Consider the following 14,693-nt stretch of genomic DNA (forward strand, 5'->3'; position numbering starts at 1 on the left):
TAGTGTTGGTTTTACTCGAAACAACCCAATGTTTTCAAATATTTTAAGCAAGCTTTGAATATATTTTTGCATTTTTTCAGAAAAAAACAATAGAAAGTAATTTTTCAATGATGTTTTTATTGTTATGCAACATGATTTAAATTATACGATAAATTAACATCATTCCACAAAAAGTCTTCTATTTTTTTCACATTTACCCCTCCCAATACCTGTAGTTGCACCAGTGCTCCATAATTCTTTTAATTCAAATTGTAATTTCTTTAGTACTAGGTATTCAACCAATTGAATTAATTCTTTTTGCACAAATTCGATTTTCATCTCATTTGATCATGGTAAACAAAAACTTAAAAAAATCTCAATTTTAATTTGGAGGTAAGGAGTTAACATTGTTTTGATGAAATAACATCAATCTATTAAAACATTACCTAATTGTAATAATTTAATACTCATTAAGCAAGATCTATTCCCAGTTGCTTCAAAAATTAATATTATCAGAATTAATCTGATTAATTATATATAAACCAAACAAGACATTTAATTAAACAAAATCATGTCGAGTTTGTTCATTTATTATTTTTTAAGAGCATTTTTTTTTAAATAGTTCCAAAAATGTAAGAAAATGTATACTTCCGCTTGAAATTCGGGAATTCCCGGGAAATTTACAAATTTCCCGGGAAACGGGAATTTTATTTTTTCGGGAAATCCCGGGAATTCCCGGGAAATTTTTTCCCGGGACGGGAAATTGGACGCTCTAATTTCATATTCTTTTGTGTTTTCTCCTAAAATTCATACCAGAATGTGTTCAATCACGTAAAAAAATATCATTATCGAACCTGGTGTACTTGTTTTCTCCAAAATTTCGTTTGTGTATAAATGAAAGGTATCTTAAATTCAACATCGCATCCTTTCCCCACACCATATCCCTAAACTCAATCATGACCTCTGCCAACTTCCATATCGAATGCATTTCCAGAGTCGACATTTTCCCCCATCCCCAAAATTCGTCCGACCTTCACCCATCTTTTCGTCAGGAAAACACACCAACACTTACAACTTGCAATCACTATGACCTACTTCCTCACGTTTTTCTCACCTTCCCAAATCGTGCTGTTATCAGCCAGCCAACACGAACCATCGACCAAGAGTGAAACTCTCCCCCGCTCACGAATCTCTCCCATTTCGCGTTCATTTTCCTTTTCATCGATCATCATCATTCTCTCTCCCCGCTGAGAGCAAACTGAAAACTCGCTCGCAGGAAAAACACACTCAACTTACAACCTCTTTTTACATCCAACCTCCTCCTGGCCAAGGCAAAAAGCTCACTGATAAAGGACTCGCACCGTCGCGGACTTTGCTCAGTAGTGAATCGGCCGTGGACAGCGTTGGACGTGGAAAACAAACCTAGGAGGGGAAAACAAACCCTCTCCCTCTCACTTCAACAGGAGGAGCAAAATTCCTGGAAAAAAAGGAGCAAGTGTTTGCTGCTTTTTGCTTCTTTCATTGCTTTTTTTCTGGAGGACAGGAAAATTGTGCAAAGAAGGTGTGAGTTGGGAAAAGTTTGGCGATTTGCTGTTGGAAAACTCTGCGCCTACACTTGAAGGATATCAGAGGGAAACGTCTGGTGAATTGTCTGTTTTGTGGTGTAGCTGTGTGGGTGTGTTTAAAACTGAAAGGATTAAGACGGAATACTTTGAGGTGTTACCCTGAATTAAAGGTGAATTGAAATAAGTGAATTTAAAGCTGAAGTAGAGAAGGTTCGTTTCAGCAAAACTTACTTTAAAGGAAAATTGGAAAATTTCACGAGCCAAGACAAAGTTTCCGTCGCAGGAAGTGAAAATTTGCTATCCTAGACTGTGCCGGAAGTGCGATAAGAAAAAGCAAAACGAAGAAACGGGAAGAGCTCGCCGAGGATTAAAGCTACTTTCGGTGAGAGTGAAAGCTTCTGGGGAAAAGTGAGTAAAAGTGTCATTTGTCATCGCCAAACGTGGAAGCTAATGAGACGGGACACTTGTTCGGCGTAGAAACTGTCCCCTCCCGGAAGTGTGTGCAAACGCGATGTGTGTCCCGCTGAGGGGAAATTCCGTGTCCGTGTCTAGGTGTCTATTAGTGTGAGCTTTTATGTACATCGCCGAGCTTTATGTACAATCTGTTGAATGTGCCCGCCCTGAATCGCTGGAAATACGCACATTCTGTGTTCGGAGTGGATTGACTGATCCGCTTTAAGAATATTAAAAACAGCTCAACCGAGGGCCAGCTGACTCATCGGAAATTCTGCGACTTTGGAGTAAACGAAATCCCTGCTCGGAATAAAAAATAGCAACGCAGGTAAAATAGGGGATTATTATCAAGTCACAAAAAAACAAATAATTTTAAAGTGCAATAAAAAACGCATTTATTTTCAAAACATCAATTTTATTTAAATGAAATGAAATAAAGCCAACCTCCCCTAAAAATTTCAATCCGCCGCAATTGAGGATTCTAAACATGACTGGTGGAAGAAACGGTGGCAGGACAGCCAAAAATGACGACCGGGACGAGGAGAGCACGAAGATGATGATGATGAAGTGATGGGTTCCCGGAATATTTTTTTTTCGTTGCTAAAAAACACACTGGAAGAGCGAGGCCCTTCAGGTGAGAACTGTGCGTGAACGCCCCCGGGGAGGGTAGGGCAAAACGTTAAAATGGAGGAGTTTTTGATTGTTCTTGGGTGTTGTGTGTGTGCGTTCATATTTTTAGATTTTGTGGGTAAATGTGGGTGGCAGTGAAATCTGGTGAAAAATTACACCCAGTGATTAGAATTCTGGGGTGTGTACTGAGAGGATGATTGTCGTGGGTTGCGAAGTGCTTGTATTTAAAATATTTTTGAGTTGTGAGTTGTGTTTAATTAAATGGCTAAAATTACGTTTAAATTATTTAAAAAAAAAGCTTGAGGGAAATTACCATAAAGATTTTTAGCTCTCCAAACCCGATTTAAGTAATGTCCGTACAAATAAAACTATCTCAGAAATAGTAAAAAAAATGCTTCGGGCTACATCATTTCTTTTTTTTGCATGATTTTTTGGACATATTTTCTTTACAAATTCGAGTGTCATAAGTCAAAATTGGATTAGGTAAAACTTAGTAATGAGCTATTTAAAAGAAGAAGTAAGTTTGACTCGAAATTTTAAAATTTCTGTAAGTATTGTAAAATTAAACGAATCGGGATGACTCTTTTCTGCAGTGAGTCATAATTTGGGGACAAATAAAGTGAGATCAAATGTACAAAAAAACATTCATTTCACTAACTTGAAAAGCACTTCAACGCTATGTTGTATATTTTGTAACATTCGTTTATATAAAAAGAATCATTTCATACTAGGTGTGATACATTTTTTTTTCAATTTAACTTATGGTAAATGTGTTCTAAGTGATTTCAAAAATTAACTAATTAATTTAGAAAAAAGGAGCCTTTTCTAATCTTAAATCTTTTTTTGGTTCATCAGCACTTCAGCCAGACAACCAAAAAAAATGTGTAGACTGTCTTTTGGTTTTAACTTTTGATTGTTTTATTTTTTTTATTTGTTTGAAAGGTAGTTTTGACAAAAAAAAACCTGCAAGGGTGATGAAAATAGGTGTGTCGAAAATGAGTAAATTCCAATATTTTTGTTTGGATCAGACTTCATAAAATTATTATTTTTTTTTCAATAATGCCGGTTTCCAATGCTACACAATAAAATGTTGTGTAAATTTGGAAGATATAACTTTGTAAGAATCAATATCACCTCTTTTTATGTAATTTTACCACATTTTAGACTGAAAAAGTGACATTCTATCAGAAAAGGGGTAAAATACTAATTTTGAGAGGTAAAAACATTTTTTATGTTTTTCTGTTTTGTTTTTCCAGCTGTAATATTATCATGATTTTTTTACTGTGTATGTAATATTGCAGTCATGCTAAAGGGAATTCAAATAAATCCGAAAATTACACAGCAAAAAATCCGATGGTAAAATCGCATGCAAACACTTAATATTACACGCTGCATGTACAATTTTTGTTAACACAAAAAAAGTTACAACCGACGGGATTCAAACCCAGCACCAACAGTAAGGGCTGGCGCGTTAGCCCGCTCGGCCATCAGACCGATGAAGATGGATAGGATAAACGCATATATGAACTTGACATTTCGGTCAAGTAGGTTTCCCATACTGATAAGCTACATATTTCAGGGTGAAATATTACATAGAATTTCATAAAATAATGCAAAATTTATTTTTTATCAAGGCCTTTTACACGCAGCTAGATTACTACTTTATTTGCTGTGAAGAAAATGATTGATTTATCGTTTTGATATCTTACGTTTAGTTGAATGTTTTAACAAATGTCCAACTTGATTATCCGAAGAACTAGCCAAAATTTTATTTTGGTAATAGCATCTTCTGATAATCGAATCACAAAATGGCTCAACTAACGCTGTGAATTAATCTGATTGTGGTTAATCTACACAAAAAAAACGATGATAATATTACATTAGGAAAACTTATCTATTGTCAGAAATAATGTGTAAAATTTACCATTATTCCGATGTAACCTTTTAAGTTTTAATTGAATAATATTGCATCAGAATAAAAGTATAACACCTTTAAATTTAGCACGATCCATTTTTTTACTGTGTAGTTTGATGACTTTAAAAATAAAAATAACAAAACATATTTTCGTGATTCAATTCTCCGAAGTCTCTGTAGAAACTTTTGGTTACTCAACTTTCGGATAATCGATTCTTTTAATTAAAGAGTTTTTTTCATTATTAAGTACGGACTGTAGCTTCCTGAGTTCTTTAAAAAAAACTACAGTTTTAGTAAAAAAATTTATCACAAAATTTGTATTTTCAAAATATGTTTAATTGGGGTGAATTGCCCTTAGTAACAAACAAGTTACAAAGCAATTCTCACTGATTCTGATATCGAATAATCCATCTTAAAAACTTTTTGAAAAATAATACTAGCACAATTGGTAATTAACAGCAACTCTTGGTCCTATCATCAATCCAAACGTTGTTTAAATTCTAAATATAATTCGACGAAAAAAAAAGTTTTGTATGAAATACTTTATTATAAATTATTACCAATTTTCCAATTATTATAGAGTACATTGTCATGACATTTAGTTGAACTTTAATTTCATAACAACATTTTTTTGCAATACAGCCGATCGTGCAAGCAGTGGTGATGGGAAGGTGGATTTTTGTGGTGTTCACTTTGTGCTATGTTCGTGTTCATGTTCGAGTCATGCATGCAGTGGGGGGTCATTGTGGTAATTGATATTTATTGCGCGTCAGTATCGTGCAAGCAGTGGTGATGGGAAGGTGGATTTTTGTGGTGTTCACTTTGTGCTATGTTCGTGTTCATGTTCGAGTCATGCATGCAGTGGGGGGTCATTGTGGTAATTGATATTTATTGCGCGTCAGTATCGTGCAAACAGTGGTGATGGGAAGGTGGATTTTTGTGGTGTTCTCTTTGTGTTATGTTCGTGTTCATGTTCGAGTCATGCATGCAGTGGGGGGTCATTGTGGTAATTGATATTTATTGCGCGTCAGTATCGTGCAAGCAGTGGTGATGGGAAGGTGGATTTTTGTGGTGTTCACTTTGTGCTATGTTCGTGTTCATGTTCGAGTCATGCATGCAGTGGGGGGTCATTGTGGTAATTGATATTTATTGCGCGTCAGTATCGTGCAAACAGTGGTGATGGGAAGGTGGATTTTTGTGGTGTTCTCTTTGTGTTATGTTCGTGTTCATGTTCGAGTCATGCATGCAGTGGGGGGTCATTGTGGTAATTGATATTTATTGCGCGTCAGTATCGTGCAAGCAGTGGTGATGGGAAGGTGGATTTTTGTGGTGTTCACTTTGTGCTATGTTCGTGTTCATGTTCGAGTCATGCATGCAGTGGGGGGTCATTGTGGTAATTGATATTTATTGCGCGTCAGTATCTTGCAAGAAGTGGTGATGGGAAGGTGGATTTTTGTGGTGTTCACTTTGTGCTATGTTCGTGTTCATGTTCGAGTCATGCATGCAGTGGAGGGTCATTGATGGGAAGGTGGATTTTTGTGGTGTTCTCTTTGTGTTATGTTCGTGTTCATGTTCGAGTCATGCATGCAGTGGGGGGTCATTGTGGTAATTGATATTTATTGCGCGTCAGTATCATGCAAGCAGTGGTGATGGGGAGGTGGATTTTTGTTGTGTTCACTTTGTGTTATGTTCGTGTTCATGTTCGAGTCATGTATGCAGTGGGGGGTCATTGTGGTAATTAATATTATTGCGCGTCAGTATCATGTGGACAGCAGGGTCAGGAAGATGGTTTTATTGTTGTGTTCGTTTTGTAATGTATTTGTATTCAAATCTAGCATGGCTTTTTGTGGTGATGGTATGGTTTTGGTGGTGGTGGTGATGGTGATAAAAAACAAACGTTCAATTTACTAACATTGAGTCCAAAACCTCCCTACAAACATCTATACCACTAGGTGACGTAGAGATCTCTGCGCATTCTAGATAGATGTTTACTAACATACCTTCCAATCCCCGAGGTTAGCAAGGTACCGGCCAGGAGCCCCTTATCTTACTGGATAGTATTACACGCTCATCTAAAGAGGAAAACATGGTATCTCCCGTGTTGGAATATTGTAACCGGATGAGAGTCTAGTGCTATCATACGTTTAATTACAGTTAAACAGCAAGATAAGCGTTGTGCAGCCATCCGGAATTGTGCGACCTTTATTGCTAATGCTAATGCTAATGCTAACATTTTTTTGCAATACAGCCTATGAGGTAAAATTGCATACCTGTTCGAAATAAAACTGACTGGAAGTTTGGCTACATTGCACTAAGCATTATGGTTTTACTATCTCTTGTTTAAAACACTACAATTAAAATTAGATTGAAGTTGTACATTGTACACACAGCAAAAAAAGTAGTAATCCAGCTGCGTGTAAAAGGCCTCGGTGTAAAATAATTTGTGCATTTTTTTTTTTTTGAAATTATTACATAGAATTATTACACCCTGAAATATGTAGCCCATCAGTATGGGAAACCTACATGACCGAAATGTCAAGCACATGTATGCGTTTATCCTTTCAGCTTTTCGTCGGTCTGATGGCCGAGTGGGTTAAGGCGCCAGTCCTTACTGTTGGTGCTGGGTTTGAATCCCATCGGTTGCAACTTTTTTTTGTGTTTGCAAAAATTGTACATGCAGTGTGTAATATTAAGTGTTTATTTTGACGAAGGTGATGTGCATGCTTTTGTATGCGATTTTACCATCGGATTTTTTGCTGTGCAGTGTACAACATAATGCGTCCTTAACTCAGTTTAGACCAAAATTCACGTGCGACGAAATAACGCTTTATGATAACAAAAAATCTCTTTAAAACAATTTCGTTAAATGAATATAATCTAGCACAAATAGCTTCAGCCGACGAAACGCCAAACTGCACATTATCATCTGCCCATCTAACATTCACAATGCAGATACCAAAAGCCTTAAAAAAAAGCTCAACACAATAGCCCACCCATTGTTTTCCCTCGTTTTGCAGCTGAAACGCCTCCGACTTGAGCTGTCGTGTTTTTATCCGCTATCTATTCTAGACGTTTTCCTTCGTCGTTTCTCTGCGGCATCCTCGTGTCCACCGCCACCCCCATTGTGAACGACTGACGTCGCGACGTCGAATCAAGCTCGAAAAAGCAGAGACGCATCGAGCTCTACAGGCTCAATAAAAACTCCTTACCTGCTCTGTATGGTAGAACAGAGCTAAGCTCTGTATGCAGCGAACAGAGCCAGCTCTGTATGGGGAAAAATAATATTGATTTGCATATATCTCAAAAACGATAAGTTTTAGAAAGTTGACATGTTCTAGAAAGTTGCTGGTACCAAAATACTGGTTCTATATTATTGTCTCAGACGTCATTACAATTTGATTGATTTTAGTTGTGCAAAACAAGAAAAACTATTTATTTTCTAAGATACAAGGTATAGAATATTTTTGTGTTCGACAAAGTTGCTCAACTACCAAAATGAACAACTCTCTCGAAGACACCAAAGCTCTATCTTCAATAGATACCGAAATAAAAATAAAAACTATTTTTATAATAAATACTGCTTGCGACAAACACAAAGCGACCGCGTCGTAGGCACAGGTAATATGAGGCATGTTTGGTAGAGATCGTCTGAAGTGAAAACTAGTATAGCAGAGTGTTCATAGAGAGTTTTTATGTTAAATGCTCTCGTCTGGATGGTTGAAAGAAATTTCAGATAAAATTATACAAATTTATAAAATTATATTCTTTTTATTGTACTGGTAAGTAATTAAGATTAGAAACAACAAAACTATTGCACAGCTATTTTTATGTTTGTCTTGACAAAACAAATGTTTATCAAAATTACAAGTTTTGTACAACAAATTAAGATAAAAAACAATTTCAAATACGCAAGTTAAAAAAATAAAAACTAAATCTTCTAACAGTTATTTTAATTTTATAAAAAGAAAATCAGTTAACATATGTTTCATTTCAGGAAACTTTGCCATTTTATTAAATTCAACAGAAAAGAAACTATATTTTTCAAGCAAGATAACCATTGGAAAGTGTTAAGCTCTAAATAATCTCTATGATGTTTTTTACATTTGTCACCTTTTTTAAATAAAATAAGAAATTGAAATTAAATAGCAAAAACCATTTTTTTCTTTATTTCTCAAGCAAGGAAATCAATGAAGAGTTTCAAGCTCTAAATGCTCTCTATGGAAATTTGCCATTTTATTACCTGTATTCTAAATATTTTTTTTATTTTTCAAACAAAGGAAAGCAGTGAAGAGTTTTTAGCTCTAAATGCTCTCTATATAAATTTGCCATTTTATTACCTGTATTCTAAATATTTTTTTATTTTTCAAACAAAGGAAAGCAGTGAAGAGTTTTTAGCTCTAAATGCTCTCTATGGAAATTTGCCATTTTATTACCTGTATTCTAAATATTTTTTTTATTTTTCAAATAAAGGAAAGCAGTGAAGAGTTTTTAGCTCTAAATGCTCTCTATATAAATTTGCCATTTGATTACCTGTATTCTAAATATTTTTTTTATTTTTCAAATAAAGGAAAGCAGTGTAGAGTTTTTAGCTCTAAATGCTCTCTACATAAATTTGCCATTTTATTACCTGTATTCTAAATATTTTTTTATTTTTCAAACAAAGGAAAGCAGTGAAGAGTTATTAGCTCTAAATGCTCTCTATGGCAATTTGCCATTTTATTACCTGTATTCTAAATATATTTTTATTTTTCAAATAAAGGAAAGCAGTGAAGAGTTTTTAGCTATAAATGCTCTCTATGGAAATTTGCCATTTTATTACCTGTATTCTAAATATTTTTTTATTTTTCAAATAAAGGAAAGCAGAGAAGAGTTTTTAGCTCTAAATGCTCTCTATAGAAATTTGCCATTTTATTACCTGTATTCTATTTTTTTTTTTTTCAGGAAATCAGTGAAGAGTTTTTTGTTCCAAATGCTCTTTATGGAAATTTTGCTATTTTTTTTCTCACTACAAGATTTTAACATCAATTGAGTTGAATAATGTAATTAAATTTAAGTTGGACAAAATAAATCGATAATATATTTTATTGTCGATTATGTTTTTGCTAAATTTCCATAGAGAGCATTTAGAGCCAAAAACTCTTCACTGCTTTCCTTTGTTTGAAAAATAAAAAAATATTAAGAATACAGGTAATAAAATGGCAAATTTCCATAAAGAGCATTTAGAGCTAAAAACTCTTCACTGCTTTCCTTTATTTGAAAAATAAAAAAATATTTAGAATACAGATAATAAAATGGCAAATTTCCATAGAGAGCATTTAGAGCTTGAAACTCTTCATTGATTTCCTTGCTTGAGAAATAAAGAAAAAAATGGTTTTTGCTATTTAATTTCAATTTCTTATTTTATTTAAAAAAGGTGACAAATGTAAAAAATATCATAGAGATTATTTAGAGCTTAACACTTTCCAATGGTTATCTTGCTTGAAAAATATAGTTTTTTTTTCTGTTGAATTTAATAAAATGGCAAAGTTTCCTGAAATGAAACATATGTTAAATGATTTTCTTTTTATAAAATTAAAATAACTGTTAGAAGATTTAGTTTTTATTTTTTTAACTTGCGTATTTGAAATTGTTTTTTATCTTAATTTGTTGCACAAAACTTGTAATTTTGTTAAACATTTGTTTTGTCAAGACAAACATAAAAATAGCTGTGCAATAATTTTGTTGTTTCTAATCTTAATTAGTTACCAGTGCAATAAAAAGTATATAATTTTATAAATTTGTATAATTTTATCTGAAATTTCTTTCAACCATCCAGACGAGAGCATTTAACATAAAAACTCTCTATGAACACTCTGCTATACTAGTTTTCACTTCAGACGATCTCTACCAAACATGCCTCATATTACCTGTGCCTACGACGCGGTCGCTTTGTGTTTGTCGCAAGCAGTATTTATTATAAAAATAGTTTTTATTTTTATTTCGGTATCTATTGAAGATAGAGCTTTGGTGTCTTCGAGAGAGTTGTTCATTTTGGTAGTTGAGCAACTTTGTCGAACACAAAATATTCTATACCTTGTATCTTAGAAAATAAATAGTTTTTTTGTTTTGCACAACTAAAATCAATCAAATTGTAATGACGTCTGAGACAATAATATAGAACCTTTTGGTACCAGCAACTTTCTAGAACATGTCAACTTTCTAAAACTTATCGTTTTTGAGATATATGCAAATTAATATTATTTTTCCCCATACAGAGCTGGCTCTGTTCGCTGCATACAGAGCTTAGCTCTGTTCTACCATACAGAGCAGGTAAGGAGTTTTTATTGAGCCTGTAGAGCTCGATGCGTCTCTGCGAAAAAGTAGGTTCTTTTTTTCTGCCTGACGTCCAGCCCTGATTATCGGTCCAGCAGCTGAAAGTGTCAAAGTCACGTCCCGTCGCCTCTGGTATTGTTTGTTTGTTTTTTTTTTTTTTTTTTGTGGAAAAAGCTGCTTCTGCAGCTCGGATTGCCGGAACAAATTTCGAGCTGCCCCGGGTTCCAGCTGATGGAGACGCATGGTTTCTATTTTTCATGGAATGAACCAGGCGTTTCCACAGAATGGTGTTCTTTTTGTTTCGGTTCTTTTTTTTGCTGCCAGCATTGGCATTGTACGTCGGCAAATTTGATATTCGTAGCTGATTCGAAATTCAAATTTTCCGATTTTTCCACCAAAAGCATCTGTTGGCAGGTGTTGCAGGAAGATTTGCTGAGAGTTCAACACTTTTTTCTGTGTACCATCTGCAAGAGCTGTTGGTTTCGAGTATGGGGGTTAACACGGACGAGGAACAATTTAAACGTCCGCGTTTCATTTTATTTGATTGCTTGTTTTTATTGGTTTTATTTAATCACAGCTGTTAACAAGAATCCACCATGCATGGTAAGGAATATTTATTACATACTAAGAGTTATAAAATTGAATAAAAACAATCCTCTTTGCATAATTCTGAATCTTGACTAATTCAATTATTGTTCGATTTAAAAAAAACATGAAATGACACACAGCCATCAGGCATTCAATTTCAGCCATATTTCATCATTTAATAAAAAAAACATTTCTTGGAAGGACTGGAATAATTTTAAGGTTAGTATATTCAACAATTCCCCACGAAAACAGCTTGATTCGAAAAAAAAGTTGTCCAATCGGGCTCAAAATTTTTGGGAAGTTCCTTGGCCGAAAGTATTCGATATTTTGTTTTGCCCTTGGGCCGGGGATTCAAAAATTTTCTTAAATGAAATTACGCAACTTTTGGTGTTTTTTCCCGTTTTTGCGCGCCACGTCGAAAATTCCAGTTTTATTTTCAAGAAATCATATCTCAGAATCCTGTTATTGAAACTTCACAAATTTAAGATATGTTATGTAGATTTGTACGAAGAAGCCTCCAAACCCGTATTTCATCTTTCGATCCTTTCCTTAATGATCCTTAATGTGATTTATGCAAAAATCGACGAAAATTGCAATTTTTGGACCACCAGCATAGATTATCGTAAGGGACAAACAAAAAATACGGGTCTTATTATTTCGATCAAGGTACCTCCAAAAAAAAATTGAGCTGATCGATTAATTTTTTTTCGGATCATGCTGTTTTCGTGAGGAATTGCAGTATTTAAAATCAACCAAATTTAATGTCAAAAATCTGAAAAAAAGATATTTCTGTCGGTTTAAAACTTAGTTTATAATCGAAATACCTTCAATTATCTAAAAATATTTTTAAAATTGAAGTATAATGTAACCTTTAAAATGACAAGAAACTACCCTGCATTTAAAAAAATAGTTCAGATAATTCAAACATAAAACAGTTTTTTTCATTAGAATGTTGACACCTAGGCTTGTAATTTAAATTTTCTTATTTTACCAACTTTTCAAGGTACATAAACTTCTTAAAATATTTGCAACGGCCTAAACCCGTTTAAAATATTTCCACAAGTTTATTATGTTCTACTCTGGCCAGAACCGTAATTAAAAAACTTCAGTCCAGATTGCATAAATAGAAAAAAAAAACAAAACAGGAAATGTTTTTGAAAATTTTAAGTTAATTGGTGTTCTAATTCCATTAAAAATTTTAAGTTTATGTTTTAAAACAATATTTTATGTCTGATTTTTCAATGCTTTTGAAGGAGAAAGTAGAAGTTTGTAAAATAGTTACATTCATTTTTGTTTCAATAAAGTCGTTTATTATAGGCCATTACGACCAATTTAAGTTTTTGACTCTTAAAAAGTTTCACAGATAATAAGGAAATGTTGTTTTTCATAATATATGGTCGTGATTCTGGTCAAATATAAGAGATGGGTATATTTTTTAATAGCCTGGATTTTTAGTTTTTATTATTAAATATTTGATTGTATTAATATTATTGAGGTTTTAAACAAGATTCACACCGCAAAAAGTGGATTGCAAAGTTTCATGAAAATGTCCCTAGTTCAACTTTTGAAAATAATTGATTTATGTAATTGCTCAAATGTTACAATGTTAGGGCCCAGCAACTAAAAACATCACCTTATCATAAAATCATAAAAGTGCGTGAATGTTACCAATCAATACACACCACAAAGTCACTATCACACCCCAAGTCTCTGTGCGATAAGACTGCAATTATAGCAGGTTTCCTCCGATTTCTCCCTCCCCACCAAAAAACAACTCACGAGAGCTTTGGAAAAATCCCTCGCAAATTTCCCCGCGACTCAGGCTCTGATGGGTTTTTTGTGCCGTCATCATCGTCATTATGTATGAGAGTGTATTTCTGGGGCATGAAGGGGAGGGATGGAAAAGCCATTCAAGCTTGTTGCAATAAAACAATACCGAATAAAAGAGGCAAGGAACTTGGGAAGGTGGGTGGAACCACTCTATGTTTCGCCTCCTCTAATACAACCACCTCCTCTTTTTCCGTTTTGGTGGAAACATTTATTCCTTTATCGACGCGCGAAGCTCAAGTTGGAAATTTACGAGGCTGAACTTTCGATGCTGTTGCTGCTGGTGCCATCAGGTCGAGAGTGTACTTTATGCTGGTGTAGGAACGGATCAGTTGGGTACCGTGCAAGGGAGCTGATTCATATTTTTTTGTTTTATTTTATTAAATTTGGAATTTTACTTTTTGTACATAACAAGTAAACTTGAAAGGAAAAAACCTAAAAGTACAAATTTATCACTTTCAAAAGTTCAAACATCAACCATCTGGCGCTAGATGTTAAAAGGCATTCCAAGTGGAAATATTGCTTGTGCCTGTGATTTGTGGTGTAATGAATTTCCCGCTCACCCCCCAACATGCATTCCCTACTAATTCATCAGCCGTTGTAAGTATTGGGATCATCGAGAAAATGTGATGGCAAGAAGCCATGTTGTGCTTCAAAAGATCTCCTCCAGACGCTCTGCCCTTCGCCTGATTAGAGAAAAACCAATCATTAATATTCATGACTGCTGCTGCTGGTGCTGGTAGGGAAATCTGGCAGTACATCATGCATGGTGACGGCGGCACATGTGGGTCCCCCAACCACCCCCCAAAAAAGCTTCACATTGCCCCCATTACGATAATGGAGCGTGGGTGACTCATGGATCTCTAGATGACTGCATGTGTGTGAGTCAAATCCATTACAACACCAGCAGCTCAGCTCGAAATCGGTTGGTGGTCAATGGACCGGAAATGGTTGGCGCTCGTATATCATATCAGGCCCAGAACAGAGGCCTTTTGGACGTTTGGCCCAGCAGACCGGGCCCAAAATTCATTCGTCAACGTTTCAACGCCCACGTGTGCAATGGATACCAGTCATTCACAACATCCAGTAGCTTATTTGTACAGGTTCAGAATGGTACTAGGATCAGCTAAGCAAAGGAATATTTGATCAATTGCTTATCTAATCGTACGAACATTCATCACTATTTTAACGTGTAAATAGCTCATTTTGAAGTATTTTCTCACTAACATCAGATTCAGCTGTCGTTGAAATAATGTGGTCCAAGATGTACAACTAGGCCCTATTAAAATGTGAGTCTAGATATTAGAATTTCTATAATATTTAATATTTAAAATCTATTAATAGTTGCTAAAAAATAGTGCTTTTTGGGTGATAATCTGATAACCAAAAAACATTTTTTCCTGAGATCCAATCTTTAATGTTTC

At 34.6% G+C, this 14,693-nt stretch overlaps 1 protein-coding gene across 4 annotated transcripts in view; it reads left to right on the forward strand.

Annotated features, from left to right (window-relative positions):
* The first annotated feature begins 1,361 nt into the window (after positions 1-1,361).
* The window catches only part of LOC6038676 (BAI1-associated protein 3), a 176,842-nt gene continuing 163,510 nt past the window's right edge, over positions 1,362-14,693 (forward strand). For all 4 annotated transcript variants that reach the window (XM_038259949.1, XM_038259950.1, XM_038259951.1 and 1 more), the window contains exon 1: positions 1,362-2,325. The gene's annotated coding sequence lies outside the window, so the exon portion shown is untranslated. The remainder of the gene's footprint in view (positions 2,326-14,693) is intronic.

Source organism: Culex quinquefasciatus, chromosome 3 (assembly GCF_015732765.1).
Source record: "Culex quinquefasciatus strain JHB chromosome 3, VPISU_Cqui_1.0_pri_paternal, whole genome shotgun sequence".
Taxonomy (NCBI): domain Eukaryota; kingdom Metazoa; phylum Arthropoda; class Insecta; order Diptera; family Culicidae; genus Culex; species Culex quinquefasciatus.